At 42.9% G+C, this 16003-nt stretch overlaps 1 protein-coding gene across 8 annotated transcripts in view; it reads left to right on the top strand.

The window, feature by feature from the left end:
- Positions 1-16003, top strand: part of EXOC6 (exocyst complex component 6) — a 404697-nt gene that overhangs the window by 42321 nt on the left and 346373 nt on the right. The window contains exon 2 of one of the 8 annotated variants that reach the window (XM_073596043.1): positions 14244-14303. The exons of the other annotated variants lie outside the window; for them this stretch is intronic. The gene's annotated coding sequence lies outside the window, so the exon portion shown is untranslated. The remainder of the gene's footprint in view (positions 1-14243; positions 14304-16003) is intronic. 8 annotated transcript variants of the gene reach the window in all.

Raw genomic sequence — 16003 nt, 5'->3', positions numbered from 1 at the left:
ACTGAAAGGGTTTGGCAGATGTTTCTGGCTGACATCAGGCCCCATAGTGGATGCACAGGCTTCTGGGGCTTTAGTTCTACCACTGCCGCTTTGTTACCCATAAAAGCCTATTTAGTTTAGTTTTTAAGGTTTTTTTCTTTTTATGAATTCTTTATTTTAGTGGTGCACCAAAATGAAAATTGCACTTGGTCGAAAACTGAAATTGACGGTTTAAAAAAAAAAAAAAAATTTCTTTTATAAACAATTGTATTCTATTCGACTTTTTAGTTAACCACTTCCCGCCAGCCATATAGCAAAATGACAGCTGGAAAGTGGTTGTATTATCCTGACTGGATGTCATATGACGTACACCAGGATAACCCCTAGCGCGCGCCCGCAAGGGTACAACATTACTCTGCCAAAAGCAGGTAACAGCGGTTACTCTGGCCTACTGTGCCTTGGTTTTATCTCTAAGGCTGGCCATACATTATGCTGTTTTCTTTCTTTGAACCGCAGGTTGAAGGAAAGAAAATCATTCAATTCCCCTATAAATACAGTCAGTGTTGATTGGGAATCTCTCCCATTGCGCTATTGAATTTTGACAGCGGGGGTTTCCCAGCCTTCAGAATACAAAGATCACTGCTGGTGGCTATAGCTGAGGGGCAGTAATCAAAAAACCCAGACAGGCTGGTTGTATGGAAGTTGATTGATAGATCAACTTCTGTAAGGCCGCGTACGCACGCGAGGACTTTTTGGCAACAAAAGTCCGACGGCCATTCCAGCGAACTTTCGTCGGACTTTTGACGGACTTCCGACGGACTGTTGAACGAACGGACTTGCCTACACACGATCACACCAAAGTCCGACGGATTTGTATGTGATGACATACTAAAATAAATACAAACAAGGCCTGGGGAATGCCCAGGAAAAAATTCCAAGCCTACTTACCACCAGCTCGCAGACAACCAAATTAACCTGTCTAACAGTATGCGTTAAAAACAGGGGTTTAGTCCGCACGCACTTGCAAATGCATGCGTAAGCCACAGAGCATCGTCACGGCACCCTGATATCTGTGGTCCTAACACTAAAATATGAGTGTCTCCACAGTGGAGGCACATGCATTCTGATGGATAAATGAGAGCAGGTGGACTGAAGGGCAGCCCATCCCTTCTTAAAGGTACAGGAGCACACCAGACACCCAGCAGATAGCACTATGGCTGCAAAGGTGCTGGTGCGTTGCTGGACCAATACACACCAAGGTGATCTCAAAAAACTTGCCACCACCCTCATTTATAGCTGACCAGACTAAAATAAGGAAGTTGATAGCCAGTAGCCAATAGCTGCCCTATCGTGGGTTTTCGTCCGTCGGACTAGCATACAGACGAGCGGAATTTTCGACCGGACTCGAGTCCGTAGGAAAGATTTGAAGCATGTTTCAAATCTAAAGACCGTCAGATTTTCGACTGGAAAAGTCCGCTGAAGGTCCAATGAAGCCCACACACGATCGGATTGTCCGTCGGACCAGTCCGGTCGAAAAGTCCGCTCGTGTGTACGCTGCATAACAACCAACCCGCTCATAGATGGATTGAAAACCATCTGGTTCCTGCTGAAGTGGCCACATTTTGTTCCATCTGTGGCCGGGTTAAGGGCGGCAGTCATGTCCTCCATGCATTGAATATCGATCACTCTGGCAAACCATTGCGGTATAGTAGGTGGAGGTTGTTATTTCCACGTGGGGGGGGTGCAGGCCCTGGCGGCATCCATTAGCCATTTAGGAAGGGATTTATGATAGCATTTTTTGGACATGGGTATCAGGTTTATAGAACTGCCTTTGGTTTGAAGGCTTTTTGGCAGAAAAAAATACGTTGGGCAAGCTTCTAGTATGCCACCAGTCCTAATGAGTCCATTCCACTGGGCCAAAGTTGTTTCAGATTTGTGTAGTTTAGGTTTTTACTGATGCAAGTTTTCGGGAGACCCTCAACTCAAATTCTACACCAATTATAATTTTTCTTTTGCAAATGTAATTGTTTCAATGGGACAGGTGAACTGAGTTTTATAAAGTAGAATGCAGGATCTTGGTGGGTGAAGGAGTCTTTTATGGAATGAATGCGCAGAATAAGCTCAGTCAATTCTGAATGGCTACTGCCGTCGCAAGAGTGATTTTTCATAGGGAGCTGCAAACACCAATAATGTGTTATCAGTGGCTGCACCACTTGCCATACATTTTTGATGTTTACATGTTTGAATTGAGTGGCATCCGATGTGATCCATATACAGCGTCAAACTGTGTATAAAGTAAAATACGTTCCATACACAGTGCCTTGAACGCTGTTTTTTTCTAGTTTTTTTGATTCACACAAAAACTCTGTGTACAGGCATACTCTGCTTAAAGTACCTAGGAAGTACAGACATTCCATGCCGCGCAGCCGCAGTATGGCCTGGAAGAGGCGGAGTTACATAGTTACATAGTAGGTGAGGTTGAAAAAAGACACAAGTCCATCAAGTCCAACCTATGTGTGTGATTATGTGTCAGTATTACATTACATATCCCTGTATATTGCGGTCATTCAGGTGATTATCTAATAGTTTCTTGAAGCTATCAATGCTCCCCGCTGAGACCACCGCCTGTGGAAGGGAATTCCACATCCTTGCCGCTCTTACAGTAAAGAACCCTCTACGTAGTTTAAGGTTAAACCTCTTTTCTTCTAATTGTAATGAGTGGCCACGAGTCTTATTAAACTCTCTTCTGCGAAAAAGTTTTATCCCTATTGTGGGGTCACCAGTACAGTATTTGTAAATTGAAATCATATCCCCTCTCAAGCGTCTCTTCTCCAGAGAGAATAAGTTCAGTGCTCGCAACCTTTCCTCATAACTAAGATCCTCCAGACCCTTTATTAGCTTTGTTGCCCTTCTTTGTACTCGCTCCATTTCCAGTACATCCCTCCTGAGGACTGGTGCCCAGAACTGGACAGCATACTCCAGGTGCGGGCGGACCAGAGTCTTGTAGAGCGGGAGAATTATCGTTTTATCTCTGCAGTTGATCCCCCTTTTAATGCATGCCAATATTCTGTTTGCTTTATTAGCAGCAGCTTGGCATTGCATGCCATTGCTGAGCCTATCATCCACTAGGACCCCCAGGTCCTTTTCCATCCTAGATTCCCCCAGAGATTCTCCCCCCAGTGTATAGATTGCATTCATATTTTTGCCACCCAAGTGCATTATTTTACATTTTTCTACATTGAACCTCATTTGCCATGTAGTCGCCCACCCCATTAATTTGTTCAGGTCTTTTTGCAAGATTTCCACATCCTGCGGAGAAGTTATTGCCCTGCTTAGCTTAGTATCGTCTGCAAATACAGAGATTGAACTGTTTATCCCATCCTCCAGGTCGTTTATGAACAAATTAAATAGGATTGGTCCCAGCACAGAACCCTGGGGAACCCCACTACCCACCCCTGACCATTCTGAGTACTCCCCATTTATCACCACCCTCTGAACTCGCCCTTGTAGCCAGTTTTCAATCCATGTACTCACCCTATGGTCCATGCCAACGCACCTTATTTTGTACAGTAAACGTTTATGGGGAACTGTGTCAAATGCTTTTGCAAAATCCAGATACACCACGTCTACGGGCCTTCCTTTATCTAGATGGCAACTCACCTCCTCATAGAAGGTTAATAGATTGGTTTGGCAAGAACGATTCTTCATGAATCCATGCTGATTACTGCTAATGATATCATTCTTATTACTAAAATCTTGTATATAGTCCCTTATCATCCCCTCCAAGAGTTTACATACTATTGATGTTAGGCTAACTGGTCTGTAATTCCCAGGGATGTTTTTTGGGCCCTTTTTAAATATTGGTGCTACATTGGCTTTCCTCCAATCAGCTGGTACCATTCCAGTCAATAGACTGTCTGTAAAAATTAGGAACAACGGTCTGGCAATCACCTGACTGAGTTCCCTAAGTACCCTCGGATGCAAGCCATCTGGTCCCGGTGATTTATTAATGTTAAGTTTCTCAAGTCTAATTTTAATTCCGTCCTCTGTTAACCATGTAGGTGCTTCCTGTGTTGTGTCATGAGGATAAACACTGCAGTTTTGGTTACTGAAGCCCCCCGATTCACTCGTGAAGACTGAGGAGAAGAATAAATTCAATACCTTTGCCATCTCCCCATCCTTTGTAACCAGATGTCCTTCCTCATTCTTTATGGGGCCAATATGGTCTGTCCTCCCTTTTTTACTGTTTACATACTTAAAGAATTTCTTGGGATTTTTTTTGCTCTCCTCCGCTATGTGTCTTTCATGTTCTATCTTAGCCATCCTAATTGCACCCTTACATTTCTTATTGCATTCTTTATAAATTCTGAATGCTGTGGATGATCCCTCAACCTTGTATTTTTTGAAGGCCTTCTCCTTTGCTTTTATATGCATTTTTACATTGGAGTTAAGCCATCCAGGATGTTTGTTCGCTCTTTTAAATTTATTACCCAATGGGATACATTGGCTAATGCCCTTATTTAATATGCTCTTAAAGCAAACCCATCTCTCCTCCGTATTCTTTGTTCCTAATATTTTATCCCAATTTATGCCTTTTAGCAAGGTTTGTAGTTTAGGGAAGTTGGCTCTTTTGAAATTCAGTGTCTTTGTGTTCCCTTCATGTCTCCTATTTGTGTGATTTATACTGAAACTAATTGACCTGTGATCGCTGTTACCTAAATTGCCCCGTATTTCCACATCTGTTATCAGGTCTGTATTGTTGGTAATCAGTAGATCTAGTAGTAATGTTTTATTTCTAGTTGGTGCGTCTACCATCTGACCCATAAAATTGTCCTGCAAGACACTAAGGAACTGGCGAGCCTTAAATGAATGCGCGGTTCCCTCCGCCCAGTCTATGTCTGGATAATTAAAATCCCCCATTATGATAACACTTCCCATCCTTTCTGCTAATCCAATTTGTGATAGGAGATCCGTCTCCACTTCCTCCCTCAGGTTAGGGGGCCTATAGCATACTCCCAGTATTATTTTCCCCTTAGCTTCATCCCTTTGGAGCTCTACCCATAAAGATTCCACCTCCTCCCTAGCCCCCTCAGTGATGTCATCTCTCACATCAGTTGTCGCTAGCGAAGAGGCCGCAAGTCAAGACGCAAAGTTCATGCCAGCCTAGAGTTGCCCGCCAGCCAGCCCAGAGTTGCCAGCCTAAACGTAAGCGGATTACTGTACAGTACTATAAACTTCACTCCCTGACCCCCCACTAAAGCCCCTAACCCCCAGAGGTGAAAAAAGGTATTGCTTCACTTTAAGTACATTTTCGTTTTACATACATGCTCTGGTCCCATTGTGTACTTAAAAGTGGGGTATGCCTGTACAAAAATGTAACTGTCTGCATGGGCCCATAGTATACAATACTTCTGTGTTCAGATCTGTATAAATTAAAGATCTGTACTCCCTAAATTGTACACCTGTGTGCATGAGCCTTTTTTCTTAGTAGAGTGAGGAAGGTATAGACCAGGGGTCTCAAACTGTTGGCCCTCCAGCTGTTTTGAAACTAGGTATAGAAATTTTGTTGGGTTTCATTGCTATGTGTAGGTTACTTACTGTACATGGAAAAAAATATAATTTCAGCCAAATAATACACCCATTTAAGTAAATGTGTATCAAACGAATTCCTATTTGCGCATTACTTATTACTAGGGATGCACCGATACCATTTTTTGTACAGCAAGTACGAGTACCAATATTTTTTTTTTTTTTTAGTACTCACCCATACCAATTACTGATACCTATCAGCAACTGTTCTGTTTACTCTTCAGCTGTCAGCAAAAAGTACAAAGCATTGAAAAGTTATTTACAAATGAAATACAATTTTTTTTTATTTTTTATTTTGCGCTTTTTTCAATGTGAAACATGTAAATATATGTTATATATAAGGTGAAAAAACAAAACAAAAAACAAAAAACAAATAACACAAATAAAAAAAAAAAGTTTTAATTATTAATAGTTTATAAAATAGAAGTGAAAAAAAAAAAATCAGCAAGCAAATAATAATTAAATGCAGAAGTAAAATAAGGAGTTAATTGGGGCTGATTAGAGTAAATTATAATAATAATAAAAAAAATTTAAAACGCCCCTGTCCCCGTTAGCTCGCGCTCAGAAGCGAACGCACACATAAGTCCCGCCCACATATGTAAACGCTGCTCAAACCACATATGTGAGGTATCGCCGCGTGTGTTAGGGCGTGTGCAACTCTAAACGGGTAACCTGTAAAAAAATTTTAAAGCGTCGCCTATGGAGATTTTTAAGTAATGAAGTTTGGCGCCATTCCATGATTGTGCGCAATTTTAAAGCGTGACATGTTAGGTATCTATTTACTCGGCGTAACATCATCTTTCACATTATACAAAAAAATTGGGTTAACTTTATTGTTTTGTTAGTTTTTAATTCATGAAATCGTTTTTTCTCCCAAAAAAAAGGCGTTTGAAAAATTATTGCGCAAATACCGTGTGAGATAAAAAGTTGCAATGACCGCCATTTTATTCCCCCGGGTGTCTGCTAAAAAAATCATATATAATGTTTGGGGGTTCTGAGTAATTTTCTAGCAAACAATGATGATATTTACATGTAGGAGAGAAGTGCCAGAATAGCGGTTAAAAAATGTCCACACCCCTGCTCTGTAGAAGCTGTAAATCATTGTAGTACTACAGCAATGGCTGCGGTCGTCTGGGTGATGCACCATTCAGAGAACGCCTTGCTTTTGTTTTCAATGAATGCAAAGCTTTCTTAGATTGGACAAAGTGGAGAGGAGGGGGATGAGGTCTCTGTCTCCACCTTGTCCAATCAGAGAAGGCTTTGCATTCGTCAAGAAAAATGGAAGGCGTTCTCTGAATGGCGGCTGTGCAGAGCCAATCAGGTGTCTCATATGCATACCTACCCAGTGTAAGTATGCAAAGTAAACCATCCCTGGAGTTCAGCTTTCAAGGCCAGGGATGCTTCACTTGCAGAAAGAGTACCCCTATCCTCCGCTGTAATGATTGTACATTGGTGTATGTGGACTGCATCTGTTACTTTGTGATGCACAGTGTGTGGGTGGAGAAGTAGAGATCGTTCTGACATGTTCACATGTAATACCCATTATTAAGCTGTTATGTGTACTTTCATAATCTATGCCATGTAATTACTGAAAGTACATTAGATTATGGTGGCCTGAATAATTTTTATCAATAACGTGTGACACAAACTAGTGTTTTATAGGTCATTCTGTATAACTTTAAATGATGGTCGTTTTCTAGGAAAGTGTTGGATGTTTTTCAGGTACAGCCCTCTAGCAGAACACCATCACCTATATTAGCACCACCGTCTCTCTTCTATAAAGGTCGGGGGCTGCTGTGGAGGAGTAGTCACTATCTTCATAAGGCCCCTTTCACACTGGGGCGGGAGGTGCATCGGTGGTAAAGCGCCGCTATTTACAGCGGTGCTCTACCGTCGTTTTAGTGGCGGTATTCGGTAAAACCGCCCCGCTAGCGGCCGAGAAAGGGTTAAAGACCACCGCAAAGCGCCTCTGCAGAGGCGTTTTACCGGCGGTATAGCCGCGTTGCCCCATTGATTTCAATGGGCAGGAGCGGTGAAGGAGCGGTGTATACACCGCTCCTTCACCACTCCGAAGATGCTGCTAGCAGGACTTTTTTTCCCATCCTGCTAGCGCACCGCTCCAGTGTGAAACCCCAACGGGCCTTCACACTGGAGACACAGCAGCGGCTGTTTCAGGTCGGTTTGCAGGCGCTATTTTTAGCGCAATGGCGCCTGCAAACCGCCCCAGTGTGGAAGGGGTCTAAATCATCAACATGTCATACCCAATCCATACACATTTTGTCCTGAAACGATTTCAATTGGAGTGCCTGAAAAGCCCCCAGAAAATACACTCAAAAGTATTGGGACACCTGCCTTTACACACACATGAACTTTAATGGCATCCCGGTCTTAGTCTGTAGGGTTCAATATTGAGTTGGCCCACCCTTTGCAGCTATAACAGCTTCAACTCTTCTGGGAAGGCTGTCCACAAGGTTTAGGAGTGTGTCTATGGGAATGTTTGACTATTCTTCCAGAAGCACATTTGTGAGGTCAGGCACTGATGCTGGACGAGAAGGCCTGGCTCGCAGTCTTAGCTCTAATTCACCCCATAGGTGTTCTATCAGGTCAAACTCCCAAACTCACTCATCCATGTCTTTATGGATCTTGCTTTGTGCACTGGTCCAAATCATTTGGTGGAGGGGGGGATTATGGTGTGGGTTTGATTTTCAGGGGTTGGGCTTGGCCCCTTAGTTCCAGTGAAAGGAATCCTTAAGGTGTTAGCATACCAAGACATTTTGAATAATTTCATGCTCCCAACTTTGTGGGGACAGTTTGGGGATGGCCCCTTACTGTTCCAACATGACTGAGCATCAGTGCACAAAGCAAGGTCCATAAAGACATGGATGAGCGAGTTTGGGGTGGAGCTACTTTACTGGCCTACACAGAGTCCTGACCTCAACCCGATAGAACACCTTTGGGATGAATTAGAGCGGAGACTGCAAGCCAGGTCTTCTCATCCAACACCAATGCCTGACCTCACAAATGTGCTTCTGGAAGAACAGTTAAACATTCCCATAGACACACTCCTAAACCTTGTGGACAGCCTTTTCCAGAAGAGTTGAAGCTGTTATAGCTGCAAAGGGTGGGCCAACTCAATATTGAACCCTACAGACTAAGACTGGGATGCCATTTAAGTGATACTAAATTCTCATTTGTTATTTTTAAAGAAAAAAAAAACATGTTATACTTACCTGCTCTGTGTAATGGTCTTGCAGAGAGCAGCCCAAATCCTACTCTTCTCGGGTCCCTCGCTGGCTCTCATTGTCCCTCCCTGCTTGCTATGGGGGCATCCGAGCTGAGCTGCTGCTCTGTGTGTCCATTCAGACATAGAGCCGCTGTTCGGTCCCGCCCCCTACCTCTCCTGAGTGGCTAACTGACTTTGGCAACAGCGGGAGCTAGTGGCGCCGCTGTTGTGTTTCAGTTAATTATGAGCGAGAGTCCCGGATAGCTGAGGCTCTCATGCTACATCGCTGGATCGAGATGGGCTCAGGTAAGTATTAGGGGGGCTTTTTAATAAATTCCCCCTATCATGTTGATTTACTAAAGGCAAAAAGAATTGTTTACTTTGCAAGTGCAGTTGTAGCAGAGCTAAGTAAATGAGATGAAGCTTCGCTTTGCTAAAGAATACCCAATCATATGCAAGGAAAAAAAACCCAGCATTTTTATTTGCACATAATTGTATGATCGAAGGCAGTAGAGATTCCCCTCATTTACTAAGCTCTGGAACAACTGCACTTGCAAAGTGCACCATCTATTTATCTTTAGTAAAATAACCCCATTATGTTGCAGTAGATGTAGAAGAACATATCCCTGCAATATACCATTGGAGTAACCCCAGGAACATGTCTGTCTACAGAATGTTTAATGCTGGTGTTCAGTGCGTGTCTTCAGTTGTGTAGTGGTCTTAATTGAATATTCATCATGACCATACATGACCTACACCAGGCATGACAAATTGCTATTTTCTTTGGCTGTATACCGTCTTCTTACATCGTCTTTGCTGTTCTCGGTCACTTTAAGAATTTGAGTTGAATAAAGCCCCAAAATTGGTTCGTAGATTATGAAGAGAGTACTAGAGTTTCATTGGGATTGATTTTCTATAGGCTGATAGGCTGTTTGCAATTTGCTCCAGAGATTTCATATTTCAAAGAATACCCAATCATGTGCAAGGATGGAGGGGCAGCATTTTTGCTTGCACATATTTGGATGATGGAAGTTAGCAGAGCTTCACCTCATTCATTATGCTCTGGGGCAAATTCCCTGCAAAGTGCAACTTCACTTGCAAAGTGAACTGTCTGCCTTTAGTAAATCAAGACCATCATGTCAAGGAAAGGGAAGCTTTGGAAGTGTTTCACCTTTCTGGAATTCTTTATTCACTAGTCTTGTTTAGAAAAAAAACAGTGCCTTCAGGTCAGCTGTATTGCAAGGATTTTGCCAACCTTTCCGCAAATTCATATGTTTGCTGCGATGTAGTTGGTGTTTGTTTTACCATGGCTTTTCTCAAAGTCATTATTGAAATGATCTGCTTCCATTGTAGCCCTGAGCAATCTCCTGTGTTGTAACAAAAAACTGGAGTGCCTTTTTCCCATTAAGCTGGTCATAGTTTCATAGTTGGTAAGGTTGAATAAAGACACTAGTCCATCCAGTTCAACCTGTATACTTGGTATATGTGTGTTCATGTCGGTCATAGACTGATAATTTATTTCCTGCAGTCAGTGTTGATGGAGGAATCCCTCCCATGAAGCCATTGTATTCTCCTGGCTGAAGGTGGGGGGGCTTTGGAATCCATCTCTGCTTTAAGAATAGAGTGGTTACTGCTAGCGGCTATAATAGGCGCTAGCAATAATCACGTGTAATATCCGACAGGCCAGTTGTACCCAAGTTGATTGATCGATCAACTTGGGTACATTTAGCCTGCCCATACATGTTCGAATCTCAGGCGGTTCCTGCTGAACCGGCCGAGAGTCGAACCATCTATGGCCGGCTTTAGACTTGGATAAGCCTTGGGCTGGGCTTGGACACCTTGAATTTTTATCAGTTCAGCTTGTGGGAGATGGAAAGAAAATCACTTGATTGCCCCATCCAACTCAAACAGCTTGGAGGGAGGAATCTCCACTGTTAGGGAGCCGCGGCTACATCTCATAGAATGTAGTCACAGTTGGGTAAGAATTTATCTCCTGACTTTAGTAGAAATGGTTGAAATTTGAGCCATAAGTGGCTAGTTTTTCAGATGATCTTACCAACAGTGAATCTCTGACTGCAAATGATTCCTCTAAATCAGGGGTCTCCAAACTTTTCACTTCGAGGGCCACATTGTGCATTTTTCACATATTCGTGGGCCGAAAAAATAAAATCTGTTATTTCATAAATAAATCTGCAGAAGAATAGAATGGAATTGAACAGGCTGAGGGCAGTAAAGCTGGATGGCGCAACTGTATCCTCCACCTGCACCTAAAAGCGGTAACCTAATGCACAGGGGCTAAACTTCCAGTGTGCACAGGGCCTTACATCTGTCTTACCGCCACACACACACACCTCCATACATCTGGTCCCCATCAGACCCCCCCTGCATATTTATGTCCCCATCAGAGCCCCCTGTATAGACAAAGACACTGAATTTCAAAAGAGCCAACTTCCCTAAACTGCAAACCTTGCTAGAAGATATAAATTGGGATAAAATCTTAGAAACAAAGAACACGGAGGAGATGGGTTCGCTTTAAGGGCATATTAAATAAGGCCATTAGCCAGTGCAACCCATTGGGAAATACATGTAAAAGAGCAAACAAAAGTCCTGGATGGCTTAACCCCAATGTAGAAATGCATATAAAAGCAAAGGCAAAGGCCTTCAAAAAATACAAGGCTGAGGGATGAGCATTTGGACTTTTTTGGAGATGAACACATGGAGACCGTGACAACATCAAGGAGATCACCATCCCCTAGGGGATACATGTGAGTTTGACCCCTGCTCTGCAGAGGTCCACGTTCTCTGTGACAACATCAAGGAGATCACCATCCCTTAGGGCAGTGGTTCTCAACTCCAGTCCTCGGGACCCACCAACAGGCCAGGTTTGCAAGATAGCTGAAATACATCACAGGTGATATCACTTGATGCTCAGTGATTGCAGTATTCTAGTCTGCAACTCCCCAAGGTAATACTTAAAATCTGGCCTGTTGGTGGGTCCCGAGGACTGGAGTTGAGAACCACTGCCTTAGGGGATACATGTGAGTTTGACCCCTGCTCTGCAGAGATCCACGTTCTCTGAATTATCCATGGGGACACCGGGATCTTGATGCTTGTATCCCTTGGGGCTCTTTCTGCTGGAAGACTGGCTTATCTTTTTGGATACTAGGATCTTATGACTGCTGTGTTCCTTTCCAGTGACAACATCAAGGAGATCACCATCCCCTAGGGGATACATGTGCTGCACTTATTCTCTTTCCTATTTTGGTTATTTTTTCAGGCATTTGTGATTACCTGTAGTGTTCAGCTTGCAATTGGGTGTGGGTTTATAGTAGTTTGCGCTGATTGTCATCTATACATTTACAAAGAATGCAACAAGATATGTAATGGTGCAATTAGGGTGGCTAAGATAGAACACGAAAGACACATAGCGGAGGAGAGCAAAAAAAACCCCAAGAAATTCTTTAAGTATGTAAACATTAAAAAAGGGTGGACAGACCATATTGGCCCCATAAAGAATGAGGAAGGACATCTGGTTACAAGGGATGGGGAGATGGCGAAGGTATTGAATTTATTCTTCTCCTCAGTCTTCACGAGGGAATCGGGGGGCTTCAGTAACTAAAACTGCAGTGTTTATCCTCATGACACATCACAGGAAGCACCCTCATGGCTAACAGAGGACAGAATTAGAAATAGACTTGGGAAATGTAACAATATAAATCACCGGGACCAGATGGCTTGCACCCGAGGTACCTAATTTTTACTGACAGTCTACTGACTGGAATGGTACCAGCTGATTTAAGAAAAAAATGTAGCACCAATATTTAAGAAAGGGCAAAAATGTATATCTGGGAATTACCGACCAGTTAGCCTAACATCAATAGTATGCAAGCGCTTGGAGGGGATGATAAGGGACTATATACAAGATTTTAGTAATGAAAACGGTATTATTAGCAGTAATCAGCATGGATTCATGAAGAATCGTTCTTGCCAAACCAATCTATTAACCTTCTATGAGGAGGTGAGCTGCCATCTAGATAAAGGAAGGCCTGTAGACGTGGTATATCTGGATTTTGCCAAAGCATTTGACACAGTTCCCCAATAAACGTTTACTTTACAAAGTAATGTCCATTGGAATGGATGATAGGGTGAGTACATGGCTTAAAAACTGGCTACAAGGGTGAGTATCTGTCTTATCATCTGGAGTATTTTGTCCAGTTCTGGGCACCAATCCTCAGGAAGGATGTACAGGAGGTGGAGTGAGAGTTGTTGCAGTTGCTGCAGCCAGGAGGACAGCACTCCATGTGGGAGAGGTTCCACGCCATTGGACTGAGAGAATTGGGCAAGCTGAGAGGGTCTGGGAGATTGCGAGAGTATGGAAGACTAGAGCTGAGGCAACTGGGAGATAGTCCAGGGAAGCCAGAGAAATCTGTGAGTCTTGGAGGAGTGAGTAGCACCTGGTGTATCAGGAGACCCTCTACATAGGGGCTAAGAGTGGGTCTGAGGAACCTGTGGTCAGAGAGACCATTACCAACAGTGGCGGAGCTTCTGAATGTAGCTAGGTGGACTAGCAGTTTTTTTCATTACCTGTTGTTGCTTTGTGAAGCTGAAGCCCCTGTGTGGGGGAACCCTGTGTTAACGCTGTGGAGGATTGAAATCAATGACTCTGTGGAGTATTGAAATCAACAACGCTGTAGAAGATTGAAATCAACAGCTGAAATTGAATCTTACTGGTGGCTATGGCAAACTAACATTTCTTATTATTGACCCTGTGATGCATGAGGCCTGGTGAGAAATCTTCCGGTCTAATTGAGCTGCTCACACAATTCAGTGGTTGTTGGTGCACACAGCTTAGAAAAGAAAGTGAGAAGTAAGTAGAATTTGTCGGGAGGGATTTCCTGCTTCTATCTTAATGAGCTCTGTTTGACCACTGACTGATTCCCAACGCCCTTCCTAATAGTGCAGCAGAGCACCAGATCTAGATATTCTCACAGGGCTTGAGCTGGGTTTGATATTATCTATACACAAGCATATATATGTAATCTTTTTTATTGACAAGACACATACTATGTCTGTTACTGTTACAGCACAAGCAATTTGCAGGGAGATTAGATCTTACTTAGGAAGTCAGTTGAAGATAGGACAACACTTAGCAATGTTACAAAATACTTTCTAAGGAAATGATGTTGCCTCAGATTATAACAGTGAAGTGATTGCCCCCATCATAAAGTTTTGTAAGGTGCACAAACCACAGGACACGGTCGAGTACATTCTACCAGAGATAACACTGTACAACCAACGCTGTAAGCCAATCATTGACTGCCAAAGTTTGCCTATTTATGTATATATATCGGTATGTAATTATCTGTCAATCTTCCTATCTTCCTATTTCTGTCTCTCACGATCAACCGAAGAAAATTCTTAAAAGCTAATACTGCTATATCTCTTATTAAAGATTCATGGAAAAAGATGTATGGCCATAAAACCAATATATTAAAGATGAATTCTGGGATACGTAAGTATTGTCTACATCAGCCTTTCTTTCATCCATTTTACCATGAAGGAATCCATGATATATTTTACAGGTCTTAGGAAACCTCCTGTAAAAGTTAATAAATGTACATCACAAAGGTGGTCAGCGGGAGAGGCGCCTCCTTTCACTCGTGGCCATTGGGGAAAAATGTCCTTTACATTGGTAGTCACTTGGAAGAATGCCCTCCTTACAGGCCGCTAACATGGTCATTGGTGTCATTGGTCTCACACCACTGGTTCTGCCAAGTGGCAATGGTGTCAGAAGTAGGTAGGCACCACCAGGCTGGAGATTAATTCACAACCTACTGCTTAATGAACCCCTAGTAACCTTTAGGTTCCACAGAATTGAGAAAGGTTTGTCTAAATATAAGCGCCATGTGTATTCTCTTTTGAATCTTGGTTTTCTTTGTGTATTTCTTTCAGATCTGAGCAGTAATCCAGTATGAAAGTTTGCATCACTGCAGGGACATCCTGTAATAAAGACTAGTCACTGCTGCTCTCTCTCCATGTACAGGATGACTGGTCTTGTGTCCTCCCCTCTTGTAATTATCTGCAGGCAGCCAGTAGGAGGTGGACCTCCCACAAATCTGCGCTCGGCACAGGTTATGTGCTGCACAATGATGAAGTCATCCCTACTTTCATATGGTATTAACTGGGTTTGCAATGGTGTTAGGTGCACACGGAGTGCATTTATATTCTCTTTACCTATTGAGGAATATATTTCAATGAAAGTTATGTGCCCAGGGTTTAATTTGAATCTGTACTAAAAACATAAGTGCTCTTTAAGAACAAAACCCCTTCCTTTCCTCGACAGCTTTGTTCCACTGTAGAAAGTTCAGCCCCCCCCCCAAAAAGAAACAGAAATATTTTGTAATGCAACCAACAATTACTACAGCTTTAGTTGTGGTGAGTCTGATCTGACCCTTCCTGTTATTATTATTGGTTAGTGAGCCCCTACATCGCAGTAGTGGGCCAGTAGTATGTGGAAGAGGTGGTTATGGAAAGGCAAGAGCCATGGAAGATGTGTAGCTAGTTGCATTATTGAGTAACCTGGGTTTGGGGGACATAGGCACAGAGGCATGAAACTTGGCGTGAAAGCATCAGGAGGTTTCTGAATGATTTCAAAGGATGATGGAGAACCAGAGGAAATGCACTCTGCCCCTCTTTACCTCACGTGGCTGTTTATATCTAAAGACCTCCGAATCCATCTAGGTTCAAAAAAATGGAAAAGGTTTATGTCCCTTTTCTGCTTTTTTGGACCTAAACGCACGAGATCCGAGGTAAAATGATGTAAACAGACACATGACTGTTTACTTCAGCCTGGCCATTAGGGGTGCGCATCTTCACTGGCCTCACGATTCGATTCGATTACGATTATCAGGTCCACGATTAACGATGCATCACGATTACTGCGCGCGGTTTTCATCCAAAAAATTTAAGTAGTCAGAAGAACTCCATTTTTTAAATTTTATCTGTTCTTAAAAAAAAAGACAACACTCCTTGCATGTAGCAAAGTGTAAACAGTGCAGACAACTTAAAGAGGAGCTCCAGACTGCCCCCAAATGACTACAGGAGATGATCAGAGACTGCGGACATGCTACAGGAGATGGTCAGAGACTGCGGACATGCTACAGGAGATGGTCAGAGACTGCGGACATGCTACAGGAGATGGTCAGAGACTGC

The sequence above is a fragment of the Aquarana catesbeiana genome, linkage group LG08, assembly GCF_042186555.1.
Source record: "Aquarana catesbeiana isolate 2022-GZ linkage group LG08, ASM4218655v1, whole genome shotgun sequence".
In the NCBI taxonomy this organism is placed as follows: Eukaryota; Metazoa; Chordata; class Amphibia; order Anura; family Ranidae; genus Aquarana; species Aquarana catesbeiana.
This window is presented reverse-complemented; position numbering and strand designations above follow the sequence as displayed.